We start from the raw sequence: 19,881 nt of genomic DNA, 5'->3' as shown, positions 1-19,881 counted from the left end.
CTTATCTAAAAGCCCCATTAGTGCCCTATCGGATCTGCCCCCACTACCACCCCTGGCAGCACATTCCAGACTGCTACCATTCTTTGTGGAAAGAACTTGCCCTTCACATCTCCTTTGAACTTTCCACCCTCACCTCTAATGCATGTCCCGTAGTATTAGACATTGCAACTCTGAGGACAAAAACATTCTGACTGTCAACCCCATCTATTACAGGTAAATGGCATAGTGGCATTGTGGTTAGCACTGCGGCCTCAGGGACCCAGGGTTCAGTTCCAGCCTTGGGTGACTGTCTGTGTGGAGTTTGCACATTCGACCTGTGTCTTTGTCTTCTTGTGCAAGGATGTAATGAAGATTCTGATCTGTGCCACTATATGGTAGGCACTGCCCAGTGGGATTTCTAGGCCAGCAAACATTGGTTGAATATTTTTTCCAAATGTCTCCCTTCTCTGTGCTGAAAGTTCTAATAGCTTGGATACAGATATATTAGCATCACATCCTTTGCACTACATTGCTTTCGAGTCCTTTCTACATATGTAAGCTTAAGGTCAAAACCCCAGAACTTTCTGCCAAAAACAATTAAGAGAGTACGTTTAGCAAATGGACACAGCATTTCAAGAGGAAAGCCCACCATTCACTTCTCAAAACTAACAAGAGGTGGGCAGCCAATTCAGGCCTTGCCAATGGCACCCAAATCCCAAGAATGAATTTTAATTACCTTTGGTGAGATCTGAATTTCAGTCATTCATGAGCAAGATATGTGCTGTAATCTAGCCAGTGTTATCCTGTTACTGAAATTTATAGACCTGGCACTGGCTGTTGATCATTCACAATAAATAACATGTCTCACACTGGCTATCATTCCTTTGAATGATGACTTGGCTTCAGTGCTGAAAAAAATTGCAGAGTAGAGAAAAGGGAGCTGTGGGCACCCTTTCACCACACAGCTGTATGTTGTCCGTTAAAAAAAAAACACAGCCTGGCTCTTAGTCCATAGCAATCGGTGACAGTATTAGAAATATTGGAATAATTTTATCTTGAGCACAAGCTTGATCACATTGAGATGCAATTTTTCAGCTTTACCTATGTAATAGCTATTAGTTGGTTCAATTGTAGTAACAGGTCTCAGGGGTCGTTCACTTGGGGGTGGTTCATAGGTACCCTCATTCTCAGATCCGCTATCCTGCAATGAAGTACAACACAGTTCTGAGTAATGTTTCTTTCCATCTGACCACCACAAATTCTTGAGCAATTATTCCAGAGAAAGGGCAAAATGGTCGTGATTGAAATTATCGAAAAGATAACATCTGCAACAGTTCAGTACTCCTTCATTGAGTCCTTGCTGTGTAAGCAGGCCATTCAGCCCATCGAGTCCACACTGACCCTCCGAGAAGCATCCCACCCAGATCCAACCCCTACTCTATCTCCCCAATCCTGCATTTCCCAATGGCTAATCCACCTAACCTGCACATCCCTGGACACTATGGGCAATTTAGCATGATCAATCTATCTTACCTGCACATCTTTGGATTGTACTGCACAAAGTGTCAACTCAGATTAATGCTCAAGTTTCTTGACTAGGACTTGAGTCTCAATCTTCAGATTCAGAGGAAATTATAATATGCAGTTGAACTTGTCGGAAAGGGTAGCTTAACTATCCTCGATCCATGTAAGGTGGAAAGAAAGATGCAATATTAAACAGACTGACCCCATCCTCATCATAATGGTCTGCCTCACTGGGATAGAACACAGGAAATTAAGCCCTGCTATTCCTGGAGTTGTCCCAAAAGTTAAATATTTTAGGAAGTACACAAAGTTCCCCAATTTACCTGCCTTTTTGACCCATATTGAGAAAAAGCATGGTTTATTTACTGAATATCAATGGCTACAGATAGACAATTATGAACTGTTGGCATAAAACTATACTAATTGAAACTCCTTATCTCCTAGTTAACTCCCCTTTCCACACAGAAATGCTGAGTTAGGAGAAAAGGAAATGTTGGTGTTATGGGCAGAGAGAAAACTTGGAAAACATTTCAGTGGCCTCTGTTCACAGGATCTGCTGGAAAGGGTTTTCTGCCAATCAGAGTGCTGTTTCTCAGCTTTCCTTTTCTGAAATTTTTCACTGATTTGCTGGAGGCACAGGGGGCTGGTTCACACTTTTAAAAGGTCTCGGACTTATTAATTAAAAGTCACAGCCTACATAAAGTTCTGGAGAAAAAACAACTTGGTTTTCTCCAGGCATAAAGTAGCTTTTACTGCAGAGAACAGGGAGACCTGTTCAGTTGGTGGAAGTTTCTCTGTATCTTGTTCATAGCCCCCAGCTGTTCAGAAAACTGAGAACCAGCCAAATAATTATTGGCAGGCAGAAGGCCTTTGTTATCGATAACTGGTCACTCATCCACAAACCAATCAGCTATTTGTTGAGAAATGAAGCTCCATTTGTCCAGAACCGAAGCTCCATTTGTCCACAGTCTTTCGGCTCCATCTCTTCTACAAATTACACTTCAACCACTGCTGGAACCAGCAGCTATGTAAACAGTGTTTACAATGAGTTACAAAAGTTATTTGCTCTCAAATCATGCAGTAATCCTGCAGCAATCCTTTTTAAATAAATCTCATGGTGACCACTTTTACCTTCTCACTACCAACATAAATGGCCCTGTTGAGAGGGTAATCTACTCCAACTTAGAACCAGAAGTCAGCATCAGCAACCTCCAGCCACTCCCTCTGAGATATAATTACTCCCCTGGAATCACACTGCCATCCCCAAGGAAGACTTGTCACTCAAACCTTGACTTTTTCCACTGTTCCTTCTCTTGCCTTGACATCTCTCTTTTCTTCCTCTTATTTTCCTTCTTTTCCCTCCGTCTGCTCTTTTCTTTCTTGTGCCTCTCCACACCTTCCATTTTTATCATTCATACCTTACCCCCAAAAAGCATTCTCTCCTCTCACAGTGTTCTTTCCTCCCTTATTTTTCTCCACCCCCTTTGTTCTTCCTGCTGTTTCCTCCGCTCCCCTCTCCATATCATGTTGCCTTCCTACTCCCTCCATATTTTTCCTATTTTCCTCTCCCATACCTGACTCTCTGCTCATCTTTTCTACCTCCTGTCCCCTCCCGTACACGTCCTCCATAACCATTCATATCCTCTCCTCTATTCTTCTCCTTTCCCCCTCTGCATTCTTTGACCCTTCCTCATCCTTTCTTTCCCTGCTCGGCCCTGTTCTCCCTCTGCCAGCTGCTTCCCAAACCACATCTTTGTTCAGTTATCTCTTTTTTTCTCAAAAGCATACTTGATCTGAACAGTAGTTTGAGGTCATACAAAAGATCTGTCGCCTGTTTCCCAACTTGCCTTAATCACATTTACCCATTCTTCATGTGTTTACTGACCTATCCTGGCTTCTCATGGAGTAATGCCTCAATTTTATTATATTTTTTCAAGTTCCTTCATGCTAAAGCCCTTCCCTATCTCTGTCATCTCCTCCAACCCTATAACGCTCTGAGATACCTACACTTCTTTGATTCCAGCCTCTTAAATATCCTGGGTTTAAGGGCTCCGCCATTGGTGGCTGATGCTTCAGTTGCCTCATTCCCAAGTTTTAGAATTCCATCCCTCTCTCTATCTGGGGTTTTTCCTGAAAACATTGGAAAAATGTAACCACGCTTTTGGCTATTTTCCCTAAAATCTCTGACGTCTGGTATCACATTTATTTTTGTTCTGTTTTACAGTGTCTCTACGAGTCTGTTCTGATGTTTTATTACACATGTTCTTGTTGTTGGGTTCTCAGCTGTGACTCTGCAGAGAAGATCACTTAATAATTCTCCAAAATATGAAGTGTCATTTCACAGCAATTATTAGCAAGGAGCAAGCAAAAAAATTTACTTCTGTGTATTTCTTGCATTTTTTTTCAGAAAGTCCAAAGTCATTTATGTCTTGGATGTTTTGTGCAACTTTTTACGTCTGAATCGCATCATAGCCTTTCAGCACAGTTAAGTAATTGGTAATTTATCAAATTTGAGAGGCAGACCATATAGCTGACCTGTAGCCCAACAAAAACAGCAGTCCCATCAGCTGATGGTATCAGTGAACATTACAGATTCTTTACCTCTGAAAACAGAGAAAACACAGTTATCTTACAAATTGGTATTCCCTGTCTGGAGCAGCATTATCAGAAACTCACTCACATTACGGATGTGTCTCTGTCTCAGTGCTGTAACATATTAGTTGTGCTCTTTGTCATTGCATAAACTGCAATGTCCCGTCTGCTACAGCAAATAGGAATTTGGTTATTGACTTTGTTTGATCAGCTCCACAATGAAAGGTCCTTTGTTCAGTCTGCTGCAAACATAACCGCGTTCCCCAAGATAATTTGCAACTTGTGTACCTCACTGTTTCGATAGCACAAGAGAGTTTCAACTGATATTCAAATTTGTTTCAGGCAAAGAAAGCTTGCAAAAGTAGGGAAATGCTTTGCAGTAACATGGACTTTGTTCTTAAAATCTTGGATCACCAGCTTATTTCATGCTGGTGTCATTGTACTGTTTATCAGTGATAATTCTTTACAATTTAGGCAAATTGAATTGACTAATCTAATTAGACTGGCTCCTAAGCGTATGAGATAATCAATCAATTTTAAGAAAATAACTTTACTAAGACAACTGGATGAACATTTGTGCAGACTGAAGATTAAAGCTTACTATTGGTTCAGTTTGGAATAGATAATCTAACACGCAAGGTTTCCTGGTTTTGTGATCTGGCATTGTCAACTATGTAATACACCTGGTCAGGTGCAAACAGTGGAATTAAGAATTTGATATAATAAACTTTTATAAATTTTCTCGTGGCACTGTGGTCATCTCCCTACCTCTGGACCAAAAGGCCCGGGGTCAAGTCCTATCTGCTCTACTGGTGTGCAATAACATTTCTGGGCAGATTGATTAGAAAATAGTAATCTTAGGGAAATAAAAAGGATATCATAAACTTTAGGGTCTGTTGTAGCACAGTGGTAAAGTCCATATCTCTGAGCGAGGAGGCATGGATTCAACTCCCGACTGCTCCAGAGGTGTATCATAGCATCTCTAAACAGGTTGATTAAAAATACATATGAGAAACTTGGGATATTTTTTGAATTGTCTTTAAATTATGCAGAATGCTCTCTCTAGAGATTTATTTACAAAAGGAGAAAGAAAGCTCTTGCTACACAGCACATTTCACGATGTTATGAATGCCAAAACAATTAAAACTGAGAATTTTCATTGTAGTTACTGATGTAATGAATGAAACATGACAAGCTGTTTGTGGACAGCAAGGTCCCATTTACAGCAATGAAGTAAATTTCTAAATCATTAGTTTTAGCTATTGATTAAGGGATGAACATTGGCAGGTACACAGAGAGCACTCTTACTTCTGTTCCATATTAATGTGGAAACATATGGATCTATGTGAGAAGTTTAACATTTTGTCCAAGTGATAGATGTTCAACAGTGCAGCACTCTCAGTGTCGAGCACTGGGGTGTCACCTGAGGCCTTTAGCAAAACGTGTTATTATTATTGTTACTCTTACAAGATGATATTAGATTTTTCGGGTGCAAATAATCAGTGGACACATTTTTACTCTTGAGTACTTACAACCTCATTCACACATGATGTTTCTTCATTTTGGCGATCTGTAATCAAAATAAAGTATGCTCCATATTAAAGAATAGACTCTAACAAGCTGTGAAAGACCAAACTCTCTCTCAACAACAATATTTTCATCACTGAGAGATCTACCACAATCAGCAGTACAGATAAGATACACTTGAGATCTATTGTAAAGAAAAAAATAACTAACTAAAGAAAGACATTCCAGCTAAAATGCTATTCTTTGAAATGCTTTGTATTAACACACAGCTGTCCTGGCAGCCACCCAGAACCCAGCCTTTACAACTGAAAAGAGCTTTGGTTTGATGCATTTGATCATGTTAACAGCTATAGCAGCCTTGGAATCCCCAGGCCAGGAAGGAGAATATCAGACAAGGGTTCCTTCATAAAATCCTTGTTCAACAACTCCTCCTTGACACCTTGCACAAACTCAGTATGTGCTTGAAATCAGATCCACTCTGACTGACTATGCCTTTCCTGTTTGAGAAAGAACTTTGGTTGTGGAAGAAATTCATCAACAGATCATAAATTCTTCTGAATAAATGGTACAAAGTGTGAAGTGAAAATACACTGCTTTGCACATTCCTTTAAGGGTACAAGCAATCAAATGTAACTTTGCAGATTGACAAATTCTGGCTAAACTGTATAAAAACAGTTTCAGTCAAAAATTATGGCAGGAAATTAGGAGTCTGACTGAAGTCTGAAGCAAGAAGACAATCTGTCAAATTTCATGTACAATCAAATAAATCCAAAGGGTAAGGCTCTTCCAGTCTCTCAACACCTAACTGAAAGGTCACCAAAATCAGAGAGTGCAGCGATGGTTTATCAGGCTGATTCCGGGGATGGCGGGACTAACGTATGAGGAGAGATTGATGAGGTTAGGATTGTTTTCACTGGAGTTCAGACGAATGAGGGGGGATTTCATAGAGACTTTTAAAATTATAACAGGATTGGACAAGGTAGATGCAGGGAGGATGTTCCCAATGGTAGGTGTGTCCAGAACCAGGGGTCACAGTCTGAGGATTCAGGGTCGACCATTTAGGACAGAGACTCGGAGACATTTCTTCACCCAAGGAGTGGTGAACCTGTTGGAATTCATTATCACAGGAAGTAGTTGATGCCAAAACATTGAATGTATTCAAGAGGTGACTAGATATATTACTTGGGATGAATGGTATCAAAGGTTATGAGAAGAAAGCAGGATGAGGCTATTGAGTTGGATGATCAGCCATGATGGTGATGAATGGCGGAGCAGGCTCGAAGGGCCAAATGGCCTCTTCCTGCTCTTATTTCCTATGTTTCTGTGTTTCTATAACTGACAGAAGGAAGCTGTTCAGCTTGTGGTGCTCCTGCCAGTCCCTGAAAGAGCTATCCAATTATTCTCACTTCCTCCGCTATTGCCAATAGCTCAGCATTTTTCCATTCTCCAATTGTCTTTTTAAAGTTACTGTTGAATTTATTTTCAGGCCATAACGACTTGCTGTCTAAAGAAATGCTTCCTCATTGTCACCTCTGGATCAATTTCGAATTAGCTCTGTGTTTTCAGGTTACTAACTCTTCTGTTACTGAAAACAGATTCTTTTCATTCTGTGAAAATGCTTCAACATTTGCAATGTACCCTGAGAGAAATAGTGGAAATGGCCGATTCTGGCTGTTTATTCCATTTCTCATGAAGGTTGGGTTTGCCAACATTCTCTTTCCAGAGAAACAGCTGAAGGAAATTCCAAGTAATAATGTGTGCAGATGCCTGAAATGATTACAGTGTATCTGTTTTGATTCATTTTAAATTCTCAGTATTGTGTAACAACCCATGCTGGGTCTAGGCCCGAAACGTCAGCCTTCCTGCTGCTCTGATGCTGCTTGGCCTGCTGTGTTCATCCAGCTCTACACCTTGTTATCTCTCTCTCAAGCTGATCAACTGTTCACTTGTCATTCCGAATGTTTGGCAGAACCTTTGGATGGATCAGTCAGATGATTGGCCTTTCATTGGTTCATGCTTTATTAGCCTTCCAGCATGGAGTTTCAGGCAGGAAATACCCAGGCAAGCAAATGAGGTGCAAGAAGCAATTTTTCCAAATTAAACGCAAAAGATCACAGATGCTAGACATCATTATTTTCATGGCAACTCTTCCACATTCTTAGTGGGTTTGCTTAGGTTTTCCTCCTTCATGCTGCCCTAAAGACCTGAATATCAATTTCCTGAACACTCCTACAACTCTTTGTCATCAGAAAAAGCGAATCAGAAGAGAAGAATATCTCTTTTCACTTACTGGGTTTGTTGGTTTGGGCTGGCAGTGGAGGTGGGAGGCTGGACCTGCATGGAAGAAGAGAATATTTGCCGTCGAAATTACTTGTCAAGGTGAAACACTCTGCAAAGGTGCGATGATTCAAAATTACTGAAGCAAGTAAGGCATCTCTGCTTCTCCGAGAACAACATATTCATACTTCTGTTGATAATGTATGTATCTCAATGTATACAAGAATATAACATATAATATGTAAATATATAATACCAGCAAGCAAATATAACTTTGCAGAAGATTGAGGGAAACTCTGGCTAACCTGCATAAACAAGGTATCAGTCAAAAATTACGGCAGGAAATTAGGAGAATGTCTGAGGCTTGAGGCAAGGGCACAATCTGCCAAATCTGTATGTCAGAATATCCTTTAAGAATTATCTGTTTGCCTGATGCAGAGTCCATATTCTCTCCCACCTATTTGGACAGACCTCACTCAGAGAAGTTATGTGCAAGTTGCCTGATCAGATTGTCAAGTCTGGCTTGGTTCTCAAACTTTCATCACTAGCAGTATCAAAGCTTAAATTGTGAATCTCAATCTTTGATTGGTCTGCTGAGTATTTCAAGCATGATCTGATTTACTGCACTTTAAGATGCACATGTTTAACATTGGAAGTAATTTTGGCCTGGATTGAATCAAATGGAAATTCAAATTACGAGAGATGTATTATGAGCTGTTGATCAAGATTCCTTTAATTTTCACTACTGGCCAAAGTCAAAAATTTCTTGCTCTGTGCTCATTGGCCTAGTCTCTTGAAGTTGAGGTGGTTTGTTTGACCAAATACATGTTGCACCTTGTCAAATTGCTGTCCCCTTAAATCAGTATTTTCCTGAGACAGCACCTTCCAGACCTGTGATTCTACCACCAAGAAGAACAAAAGTAGCAGATGCAAGGAAGCATCGCACCTGAAGATTTTCCTCCAAACCACATAACACCCTGACATGAAACCGTATCGCTATTCCTTCACTGCTAAAAGCCACTCTCGTGGAGTCAAAATCCATGAACTCCCTTCCAAACAGAAATAAAAACAATATAATACGAGTAGCTTTCCAATGCTAAAAAGCAAAGTTTCATATCTCAAGTAACATTATACTCACATATTTTTTGAATTCCAAGGTTTCAGTAGATTCTGAGAAGAGGACAGAAATAATTAGACTCATGGTGTCATCACAGTACAGAAGGAAGTCATTTCGACAATCGAGTCTATGATAGCTGTGTGTGGAACAACCCACTCAGTTTATTTTCATAGATCTGTAAGTCTATTTCCATCAAGTATTCATCATTTGCTTATGAAATCATTCATCATCTCTGCTTCCAGCACTGTCATGGGCAATGAATTCTATTCACTGAATAAAGGTGTTTTTCCTTACATTTCCACTCTTGTCCAAAACCATCAATCTGTTCTTGAATTGTTCGTCATCAGCTAATGGTAACAACTCGCCTTTGTCCAGCTGATAAAACCAATCACAATCTTGTACACCTCTATTAAATCTCCTCTCAAACTCCTTACTGCTAAAGAGAAGAACTCGAGCTTCTTCATTTCACCTTTTATCTAAAACCCCTCATCCTTGGAACCAATCTGGTCAACCTCCTCTGCATCCTTTCAAGGACACTCACATCTTTTTTAAACTGTGGTGACCAGTGTTCCTTCTAATTTTCTCACTGGATGCACAGGGCTCCCAAGGTCTGTGCGTGGCAGTAACTTCCAGAACCACAGTTCAGTGGAAATGTTGGTGGTGACTACAGTTGGATGCAATATCCCAGTTGTGGTTGCCAAATCAGAGCTTCATATTGGTCTAGCATAACTTCTCTGCTTTTGTGCTCAGTACTTTGATTTCCGAAACCCAAGTTCCCATATGCTTTTCTCACTGCTCTCCTGGTATGGCCTGCCATTGTCCAAGGTCTATTCATATGAATTCTCCCTTCTACTTCCTGCAGACCCTTCTAACCTTGCGCATTTTCAAATCTACACCTCTTTTTCCTATTCATTCAACCAAAATACATCACCTCATTCATGTCTGTATTAAATTGTATCTTCTACATATCTACCTGTTATGGTCACCAATCTATTTCTCTTACAGTCATTTGGTATCACCTCTGCTGTCAGCCATACCCTTAAAGTTTAGAATCATTGGCAAATTCTAAAGCTTTACTTTATATTCTAATATCCATGTCATTTATATTTATTAAAGAAACATAGGTCCTCGCATTGAGCTTCAAGAAACACAACTGCCTACCATCAGTTACCATGACTTGCTATTTTCTAGTCTTAAGCCAATCTTCTAATCCAAGCTAACAGTAACTCCTATTCCATGAGCCTCAACATTTTTAACCAATCTTTTATGTGACATCGGTCAACAGATTTCTTTAGATGTACATTGGCAACATATTTTCTTTTCCCTGCATCAACCTTCTCTGTTACTTCCTTAAAACCTTAAAGATTAGTCAAGAATGATCCGCCTTTTATTAACAAATCCATACTGATTCCCCTAAATTTACTCAAACCTCTCCAAATACCTGTTGATTTTTTAAAATCTGATTGTTTTTTTTCTAAAACTTGACCAAGTACTGATATCAAACTGACCAGACTATATTCAGAATGCATTTATGATCTTTCTTGAATAACACTGTCAATTTTACCACATTGCAACTCTCTGGCACTTAACCCTCATATCCAAGGAATATTGAAACATCGCCCCCACTCTCACTTCCTTCAGCAACCTGGGATGTAAGCCGTCCAGATGAAGCAACATATCCATTCTCAGGGATATCCAGTTTTCAAGTGCATTCTTTCTATTGATTTTCACCCCATCAGTTATCTCACTCAGCCCTGCTTCACTGATAATTGCCAGCCTCCTCTTCCATGATGAACACACTCATACAAAGTATTTGTTCTCGTCTTGCCTTGCACTTCAGGCCTGCGTCACTCTATCTGCCCTGATAGAACTCACTCCACTTTATCCAATAAGCTTACTTGTTGATCAAAGACTTTTGGATTTTGTTCTATGAACTGTTCTCATAACCTTTCTTTCGTCATTTTCCTCTTTACATCCCCTCTCAACACAGATGTGCTTGACCTGCTTCATACACAAAGAATGCATCTGACATACATCATATACCTTTTCTTATTTCGTCATGTAGTCTAACTCCTTCATCATCCAAAGAGCATTGATTTTGGATTATTCTCAATTGCTCTTGTCAGAATATACCAAGTCTGTGCCTAAAACATCACGTCCTTCAAGATTATCCTTTTTTCTCTCACAGTTTTTCCTGTCAATCTTTGATTTCATTTCACCTTGGCAATATCCCCTCTCATCCCATTCAATGTAGTTCTCTTCCAAGTTACAAGTTCTGCTTTACTTTGTTTCTGGTCTTCTCTTTTGCTCTTCTAACTGACAATGACAAAATGAACATGAACCCAACATTCTCCAAGAAACATTTGGTCCACTTTGCGTACACATTCCCAAGCCTAGCTCTCACAATACCTGCTGCATAATTTAGCTGGTTAAATACAGCTTAAAGAAATTTTCCAGTACACATTCAGAAATTCCATTCCCTTCTTATCTTCTACCGTAACGTTATCTCAGTTGACATTTTGGTAATTAAAGCGCAAATATATTGTCATTCTAGACCTGTTGCAGGAGGTCTTGTGATGCAGTGGTTAGTGTCCTAAACTCTGAACCAGAAACTCCAGTTTCAAGTCTGACTCCAGGACCTGATAGCCACAGAACATCTGTCCATGACATGGCCTGAACTGTTGGTATCAACTTGTAAATCCTTCTGATGGTCAGCAGAAAGAGCGGTCAGACCAGCCACACTTGAATTTGAGTGGTCCCCTTCAATCTATCATCTCTGGCGACAACCTGTTCCAGGGAAACAGCTACTTCTGCTTCATCTGCTACCCAGGTGCAAAGAGAAAACACAAAGGGGTTCTTTACATCCCTGTAATATCGTTGAAGATTTGCTCCTCAGCCACTCCCATGATTTGGAAGTCTACAGAATGTTCCCAATCACGCAATCCAACCCTTTTGGGTTCTCAGTTCTTGACAAAATGGATCTTCTTTGCCACCACCAGGCCATCTTCTCATTCCAACATTGCAATGTCTTCCTAAATCATACTGCCACCCCTCCCATGCCTCCCCCCACCCCCAACCACCCTCCTACTTCTTTCTTTTTCTTTTCTAAACAAGTTATTCCCTTGAAGAATAAGCATCCAAACTTACCATTTTCAATCCATGTTTCTACTTTTACCACTTTATTGTATTCCCTGAGAAATGTTATCGGGTTTGTAAAATGATTGTGTTTTATGATTAGACCTGGGTGTCTAATTTCACGTAACTGAAGTCTGCTTGACAACAGAAGTGGATGGTTTAAGATCAAAAAGGAGACCAGACAGTGTAATTGTGGCAATGATGTAAAATATTCACAGTTGGACACTATGGCTACAGTTTCTGAGTTCACAGTATTTTACATATTTTGATTTGTTACTGGCATATGGCTATTACTGATAATACAGTGTAGAGCTGGATGAACACAGCAGGCCAGGCAGCATCAGAGGAGCAGGAAAGCTGACGTTTTGGGTCAGGACCCTTCTTCAGAAATGGGGGAGGGGAAGGGAGCTCTGAAATAAATAGAGAGGGTGGGGAGCGGTGATAGCAGGTAGATAGTGGAGTGGATAGGTGGGAGAGAAGATGGACAGGTCAATGAGGTGGGGATGAGAGGAAGTGCTGGTCTTGGGATGAGGTTGGGGGTGGGGAGATTTTGAAGCTAGTAAAGTCCACATTGAGACAATTGGGTTGTAGACTTCCAAGGTGGTCCCGACCTGAAGCGTCAGCTTGCTTGCTCCTCTGATGCTGCCTGGCCTGCTGTGTTCCTCCAGAACAGACTCCAGCGTCGGCAGATCTTACTATCTCTATGGGTGTTACTGACTAGGTCAGCATTTATTGCCTGAAGAATGTTAGTGAACTAGATGGGTTTTTATGACAACAAACAGTTGCCATTAGATGCACTTTCTACTCCAGATTTTTATTGAATTCAAATATTACCATCTGCTATGGTAAGATTCAAACCCCTTTGAACATTAGCCTAGGCCACTGGATCCCTCATTCACTGACATTAGCACTGCATCACCACCTCCTAACTCGGTAGACTCAGTCTCCTAAAGTACCAGAAAGGAGTTGAGAACAGTTTTATAAATTGACCGTTTATTTCGAAGGTGAAGGTAACTTGGGATAAACAGCAGCTGATCAGCATTTCTATCTCATGCAAAGCTGTTGTATTTCTCTCTGACTTAGGAACATTGCAGAGGAAGCCCTTTTTGAGAGCAGGGAAAGGCTTTGTTTGAATGGAATGACGCATTGACACACAGCAGTCTTGTCTGCTGCACAGAGAGAACATAGAACAGTACAGCACAGTACAGGCTCTTCGACCCACGATGTTGTGCCGACCTATTATCCTAATAAGATCAATCTACCCTGCATACCCTACATTTTACTATCCTCCATGTGCCATCCAAGAGTCGCTTAAAAGTCTCTGAAGTATCTGACTCCACTACCACTGCCAGCACACACCCACCACTCTCTGTGTGAAGAACCTACCTCTGACATGTCCCCTATACTTTCCTCCAATTACCTTAAAATTATGCCCCCTCGTAATAGTCATAAAGTAATGGTCATCGAGAGGAGATAGTAGGAACTGCAGATGCTGGTGAATCCGAGACAACAAGGTGCAGGGCTGGATGAACACAGCAGGCCAAGCAGCATCATAGGAGCAGAGAGGCTGACGTTTCCACCATCAGTAGACAGACAAGGGAGATATTCAAGATGAAAAGCACAATCTGCAGCTGTTGAAAGATTGTAGAAGATCTGACTGGAGAAGAAGAATCATCAGAAAAGGCATTTTGCAGCTGAAGATGGGTTTAAGATGTCTCAACGAACGAATGACAGTACCTGGTGATGGTTACTCAATTGCCCATGGTTTATTCACAGTGAACTGAGATGCACCAACTCATTTTGATGCATGCAACTATGACACAAATTATAACTGAGACAATGGTATGTCATCTAATTCCAAAAATATACCATTGACAAGAATAAAAAGCTGATATTCATCAGTCAGCGAACCTGTGAAACAATAGACAAGAGCCTTCTGGAGTTACTATTCTCTTCACCAAAGTTTTTGGTTCCTCTGTTATTCTGCCTTTGAAGGAAAATATGAGGCAAAACTGTTTGTTTGACGCAGAACCTCTTGTACCGTTTTCACTTCTGTTATCAATTCATAATTGTAATTTAAAAACAGCCGTGGCTGCATTTCATCATGTAATGCCAGTGAATTCTTCCAGTGCTGACTCTGGCTATAAATTATGTTGAAGCACCAAGTACCCTCGAGAGGGGAATAGATTTAGGTGGAGTTATCTGAATCTCATCAACAGCAAGGCACATTTCAATGGCAGCAAAGAAGGAGAAGGGACAAGATATCCAAAAGAACAAATCTTACTATCAACATGAAAAGTACCAAAAGAAATGAAAATCTTCCATTTTCACTATGATTCCCTCTGACAAAATTGTTCTCAGTTCTTTTAACAACCTACATCTGAGCTAGCTACAGTACTTTTCCGTCAGCCAGCCTTTTGTCTGGATGTGCCCTTGTGCAACAAGTTTGAACCAAGTTTCAATTTGTGAGTATTTTCAGGTGTCTGTCATCCAATTTTGCCTAAAGATATTTTCTTGTCTCACAACAGCGACTTATATTTGCACAGCAACTTTTCAGTCATTACATGTCCTCAGTCATTTCACAGCAGCAGTATCGATCAACATTTAACCCTGAAAAACATCGAGAGGAATGAGGGCTGATGATGAAAAGCTTGGCCAAAGAGGTAGGTTTTAAGGGTTATCTTAAAGGGAGAAAGAAAGAGAGGCTATGATCTGGAATTCAAGAGCTTCGGGCCTTGCCAGCTAAAGGCACAGTCACTAACAGTGGAGCAATTCAAATTGGCGATGATGAAAAAGCTAGAATCAGAGGAGTGCAGATGATTTGGTGAGATGCAGGGCTGGAGTGACTACAGCAGTAGGGAGGCGGGTGGTATTGGAGAAATAATAAGCAACCGTGAGAGTTTTAACACTGGGTCTCAATTTAGCAATGCACTAATGTAGATCAGCAAGCACATGGGTAATGGGTAAACGGGATGAGGTTTAAGGAAAGGAAAGGGGCAGAAGAATTTTGTACAATCTCAAGCTTATGGAAGGTACAAAGTGGGAGTGCAACCAAGATGGTGTTGGAATAGCCAAGTCTACAGGAAACAAGTCATGGGTGAGAAAGGTGTAGAGTTGGTGGATATTACATTGGTTGTATTGATGATGGGATAACTCATCTCAGGGTCAAACTCACCAAAATTGTGGACTGTATAATTCAGCTTGAAATAATTGCCATCTGACCAAATGGTAAGGGCAGTAGAGTCAATGGTTATGTTGATTGACCATATTAAATTGCCCTGTAGTGTCCAGGGATATGTTGGTTAGGTGGATTAGTCAAGTAAATATGGAGCTACAAGAATAAGGGGGGGGGAGCTGATCTGGGTGAGATGCTCTTCAGAGGGTCAGTGTGGACTCAATGGGCTGAATGGCCTCTTTCACACTGTAGGGATTCTATGATTCTACGAATTGCCGGGAAAAGGTATAGATTGTTGGAGCGGTTACAAAATTTGTAAAGGAGAACAAAGACAATGACTTTCATCTTCTCAATAGTTAAACATGGATTCATATTCCACACCATTCGAGCCAATCTTTTTCTTTCCGTCAGAGCAGGATATCTGAACATCATATTGTCAATTGTTAGAATAGTGGGAAGTCCCCTCATCTTAAGTATGCATTTTGCTAAACTCAAAGTCAAACAATAAGCTAAAATATTACCATTTTGAGAATGGAACATTCAACAGGCAGCTTTCCTTTCTGAGACCCTTCCGTAACAGCAAAGTTTCCCGTGCCAGCTCCACAAAGACACCGTGTCGATAGCTTCTAACCTCAGCTCTTGCTTGACTGTTTGTGATTTCAAAACCAGTAGGTAGTGAAATGAGCTATTGTTCAGTTAGTACTTTGCATAGGTTCAGTTCAGCAAGTGAGCACCAGGGAGGTAGCTCCAGGTCTGATGTAACTGCTGATACTTTCACCAGATTATCAAAGGCAATTTGGAGAGGAACAATTAAACAAAGTACTGCAAATGCTAGAAACTGGAAACTAAGATGTAAAATAAACTGGAAATACTCAGCATATCTAACAGCACTGATGGAGAAACAGAATTTGATGTTATTTGGTCTGAGAAATTTCCTCAGAACTAGAATATGTTGCAGATGAAAAGAATTAAAAGAGGAACAGAATGCTGATATTTACACAGAACCTTTAAAACAGAAAAAATGCTCGCTGTGTCTCACAGTGCACAAAAACTAACAGAGTCAAACAAAGATATTTTGGAGAGGGTGTCAAAAGGTTTGGCCAAAGAATTACAATTTAACATGGATCTTAAAAGAGATAAGACTAATTTTGAGTAAGAAATCTTGGGCTTTTGAGCTGAGACAGTTTAGTAATTGAGGATGTCGAGAATGCATGAGAGGTAAAAGTTGAATGAACACATAATCTTGGATATGTAAGGATGAGAATTATAAATTTGAACCATTGAAAGAATGGAGTGCTGATGTAGGTCAGTGAAAACATGAGAATGCTGGAAAAAGGAGCAAAAGTAGACTTATATGCCCTGCCATTTAGCACAGTTGTGGCTCATCGTGTGTCTCAACTCTGTTTACCCATCCACTCCCAGGCTACCTGAGAAGCCAGAACACTTTGTGTATCCTACACCAAATAAACCTGCTCCCAATCACTCCCAGGACTGTAATGGTTCAAGAAGGCAGCTCACAACCACCGTTTTAAGGGCAGTTTCAAACAGACAGTAAATGCTGTTTTAGCCAGTGGCACACACATCCCATGAAAGAATCCATTTTTAAAAAATTAATTGCGCGTTCCATAACCCTGACGGATACAGAATTCCAAGATTCACAGCCATTTAACTGAAATCATTTCAGTACGAAATTGTGCACGAGTGCTTTTGATTCCCTGATGTTATGTCAACATCTATCCTAATAAACATGCTGTTCTTACTGTTTCTGGGGATACACTTGGCATATGGTTCCATGTGAATGCATGGCTGAGTTCCAATGATGACTAATCGAAGTGACAAGCTACGTTTGGACAGCCTGTAGGGGTGTGAGAACTTGGTTTGATTTACATGTCTAATTTTTTGTATATACATACACTTCTTTGATGGATTTTGCATGTTCCTTGCTGCTATGAATAGTTGGGCTTAATTGACACTTAAGAGATTGGAAGATGAGCAATTTTTGTTTTGAATCTTCAAGAACTTTGCTTATGTTTTCAATTTTATGACTTTCAGTTTCATTGAAGGGGCCATTATTCACAATAACATGTACCCAGGATCTTGAGTTTATGCAATGGATCACCATGTGAATGAACAGGTCAATTCACGACATATAGATGGCTGGACACCAGGGTAGGCTATCCCATGAAGTAGTGAAATCCTTCCTTTTCTTGCCTTCTCTGCTGCTGCTTGGCTTCTTCATTGAATCCAAACACCTGAAAGCATGATGCAGCTTGATGGATAAGTTGTCACTATTTTGATTGATTGGTAGCAAGATTTGCCTAATCATATGTGTCAATGCTGTTGAGCTTGAGTCTAAGCTACACAGTGTCTTTAAGGCTCTTTCTTTTTCCTTCTCCTTCCTTACTGGGAGTATTTTGGGTCTCCCTACATCCCAAGGACTACAGCAGCACAGGATAGCATCTCACCACCACCTTCTCCAGAGCAATTAAGAATGGACAAGGGCTGGTCTTGCCAAAGATACACACTTCCCATGAATGAATTAGAAAAAGACCTGGCTTTAAGAAGGACACAAGTGTATATTCATTGAGTATGCCCCCATTGCAACGGATAGATAATGTTTGAGGCATTGATCATAGAACTTCTCTCATGCCCTTATGCAATACTCACACACAGTTCAGGTCTCCCTGCAGTGCAGCTGTGTGGTAACAACTGGACGCTCATACTTTGTTGACTTGTGGAGGACTGTATTCTCAAATAATTGCTGTTGAATTTGTTAGAAGGATTAGCTGACATAATGATTTGGTGTTAACCTTGACAATGGTGGCCTTCTGAGAAAGTTTGTTGTTTTTTATAATGTGTTTTTTTCAACGGGTCTCCCATTCAGCATTGTTGGGAGATGGGAATATTTGACCAGGTCTGGGTTGATCCGAGTTCTGTTTTATCATCTTCAAGGACAGTCGCAATCTCATTTTGATTGATAAAAGAGATTGAGAGTGAAAAATCATCAGCAAACTGTAGGACTTCTATGTGTTTGATGGTCAATTTAGTTATGGCACAGACGTGACTAAGGTTCAGCTGTTGGTGAAATTTAATACCCAAGGCAGATGGCAGGTGACCTTTGTATTGAACGACCGGTTGATTGTAAATAGAATGTGGGCAGGCCTTAGTTTACACTGGTCCAGATTTTGAAAGAGGAAATTGAAGATAGAAATGGACCGTGTAGATTTGGAGTGAAAATGGGGGCATGAAAGGACATAGGAATTATGTGAGAGATAGTAGGAACAGCCGATGCTGGAGTCTGAGATAACCAGGTGTGGAGCTGGATGAACACAGCAGGCCAGGCAGCATCAGAGGAGCAGGAAGGCTGACGTTTCGGGCCTAGACCCTTCTTCAGAAATAGGGTAGGGAAAGGGGGCTCTGAAATAAATAGAGAGGGGGAGGCGATGATAGAAGGTGGATAGTGGAGCAGATAGGTAGAGAGAAGACAGACAGGGCAAAGAGCCAGGGATGAAGCCAGTAAAGGTGAGTGTAGGTAGGGATGGGGGTTGGTCAGTGAGGAGGGAGGGGCGGGTAGGTGAGAGGGAAGATGGACAGGTCAAGGAGGCGGGGATGAGGCTCGTAGGTAGGAAGTGGGGGTGAGGGTTGGTCAGTGAGGTGGGAGGAGTGGACAGGTAGGAGAAAAGATGGATAGGTCAAGGAGGCAGGGACAAGAGCGGGGTGCTGGTCTTGGGATGAGGTCCGGGGGGGGGTGGAAGATTTTGAAGCTTGTAAAGTCCACATTGAGACCATTGGGTTGCAGGGTTCCCAGGTGGAATATGAGGTGCTGTTCCTCCAGTTACCAGGTGGCGTCGTTGTGACACTAGAGGAGGCCCAGGATGGACATGTTGTCCAAGGAGTGGGAGGGGGAGTTGAAGTGGTTCGCGACTGGGAGGTGTTGTCGCTTGTCACGAACCGAGCGTAGGTGCTCCACAAAGCGGTCCCCAAGCCTCCACTTGGTTTCCCCGATATAGGGGAGGCCATAATGGGAACAGCGGATACAGTATACCACATTAGCAGATGTGCAGGTGAACATCTGTTTAATGTGGAAGGTTTTCTTGGGCCTGGGATGGGGGGGAGGTGTAGGGGCAGGTGTAGCACCTCCTGTGGTTGCAGGGAAAGGTGCTGGGGGTGGTGGGGCTAGTGGGGAGTGTGGAGCGGACGAGGGAGTCGCAGAGAGAGCGGTCCCTCTGGAAGGCAGATAAGGGTGGGGAGAGAAATATATCCTCGGTAGTGGGGTCAGATTGCAGGTGGCAGAGAATGATGCGTTGAATCCGGAGGTTGATGGGGTGATACATGAGGACAAGGGGATTTCTGTCTTTGTTGTTATTGCGGGGAGGGGGTGTGAGGGCTGAGGTGCGGGAAATGCAAGAGATGTGGTCCAATGCATTTTCGACCACTGTGGAAGGGTAATTGCGGTCCTTGAAAAACAAGGACATTTGCAATGTCTGGGAGTGGAATGCCTCATCCTGGGAGTAGATGCAGCGGAGGCGAAGGAATTGGGAATTGTGTGTGTGTG

General features: G+C 41.4%; 1 protein-coding gene and 1 pseudogene across 2 annotated transcripts in view; one reads left to right on the top strand and one right to left on the bottom strand.

The window, feature by feature from the left end:
• LOC125487348 overlaps positions 1–10,728 on the bottom strand; it is a 30,189-nt pseudogene extending 19,461 nt beyond the window's left edge.
• Positions 1–19,881, top strand: part of polm (polymerase (DNA directed), mu) — a 225,292-nt gene that overhangs the window by 130,436 nt on the left and 74,975 nt on the right. The window lies entirely within an intron of this gene.

The sequence above is a fragment of the Rhincodon typus genome, chromosome 40 (assembly GCF_021869965.1).
Source record: "Rhincodon typus isolate 14 chromosome 40, sRhiTyp1.1, whole genome shotgun sequence".
Taxonomy (NCBI): Eukaryota; Metazoa; Chordata; class Chondrichthyes; order Orectolobiformes; family Rhincodontidae; genus Rhincodon; species Rhincodon typus.
Note: the sequence above shows the minus strand (reverse complement) of the source record. Positions and strands in the feature narration are given on the sequence as shown.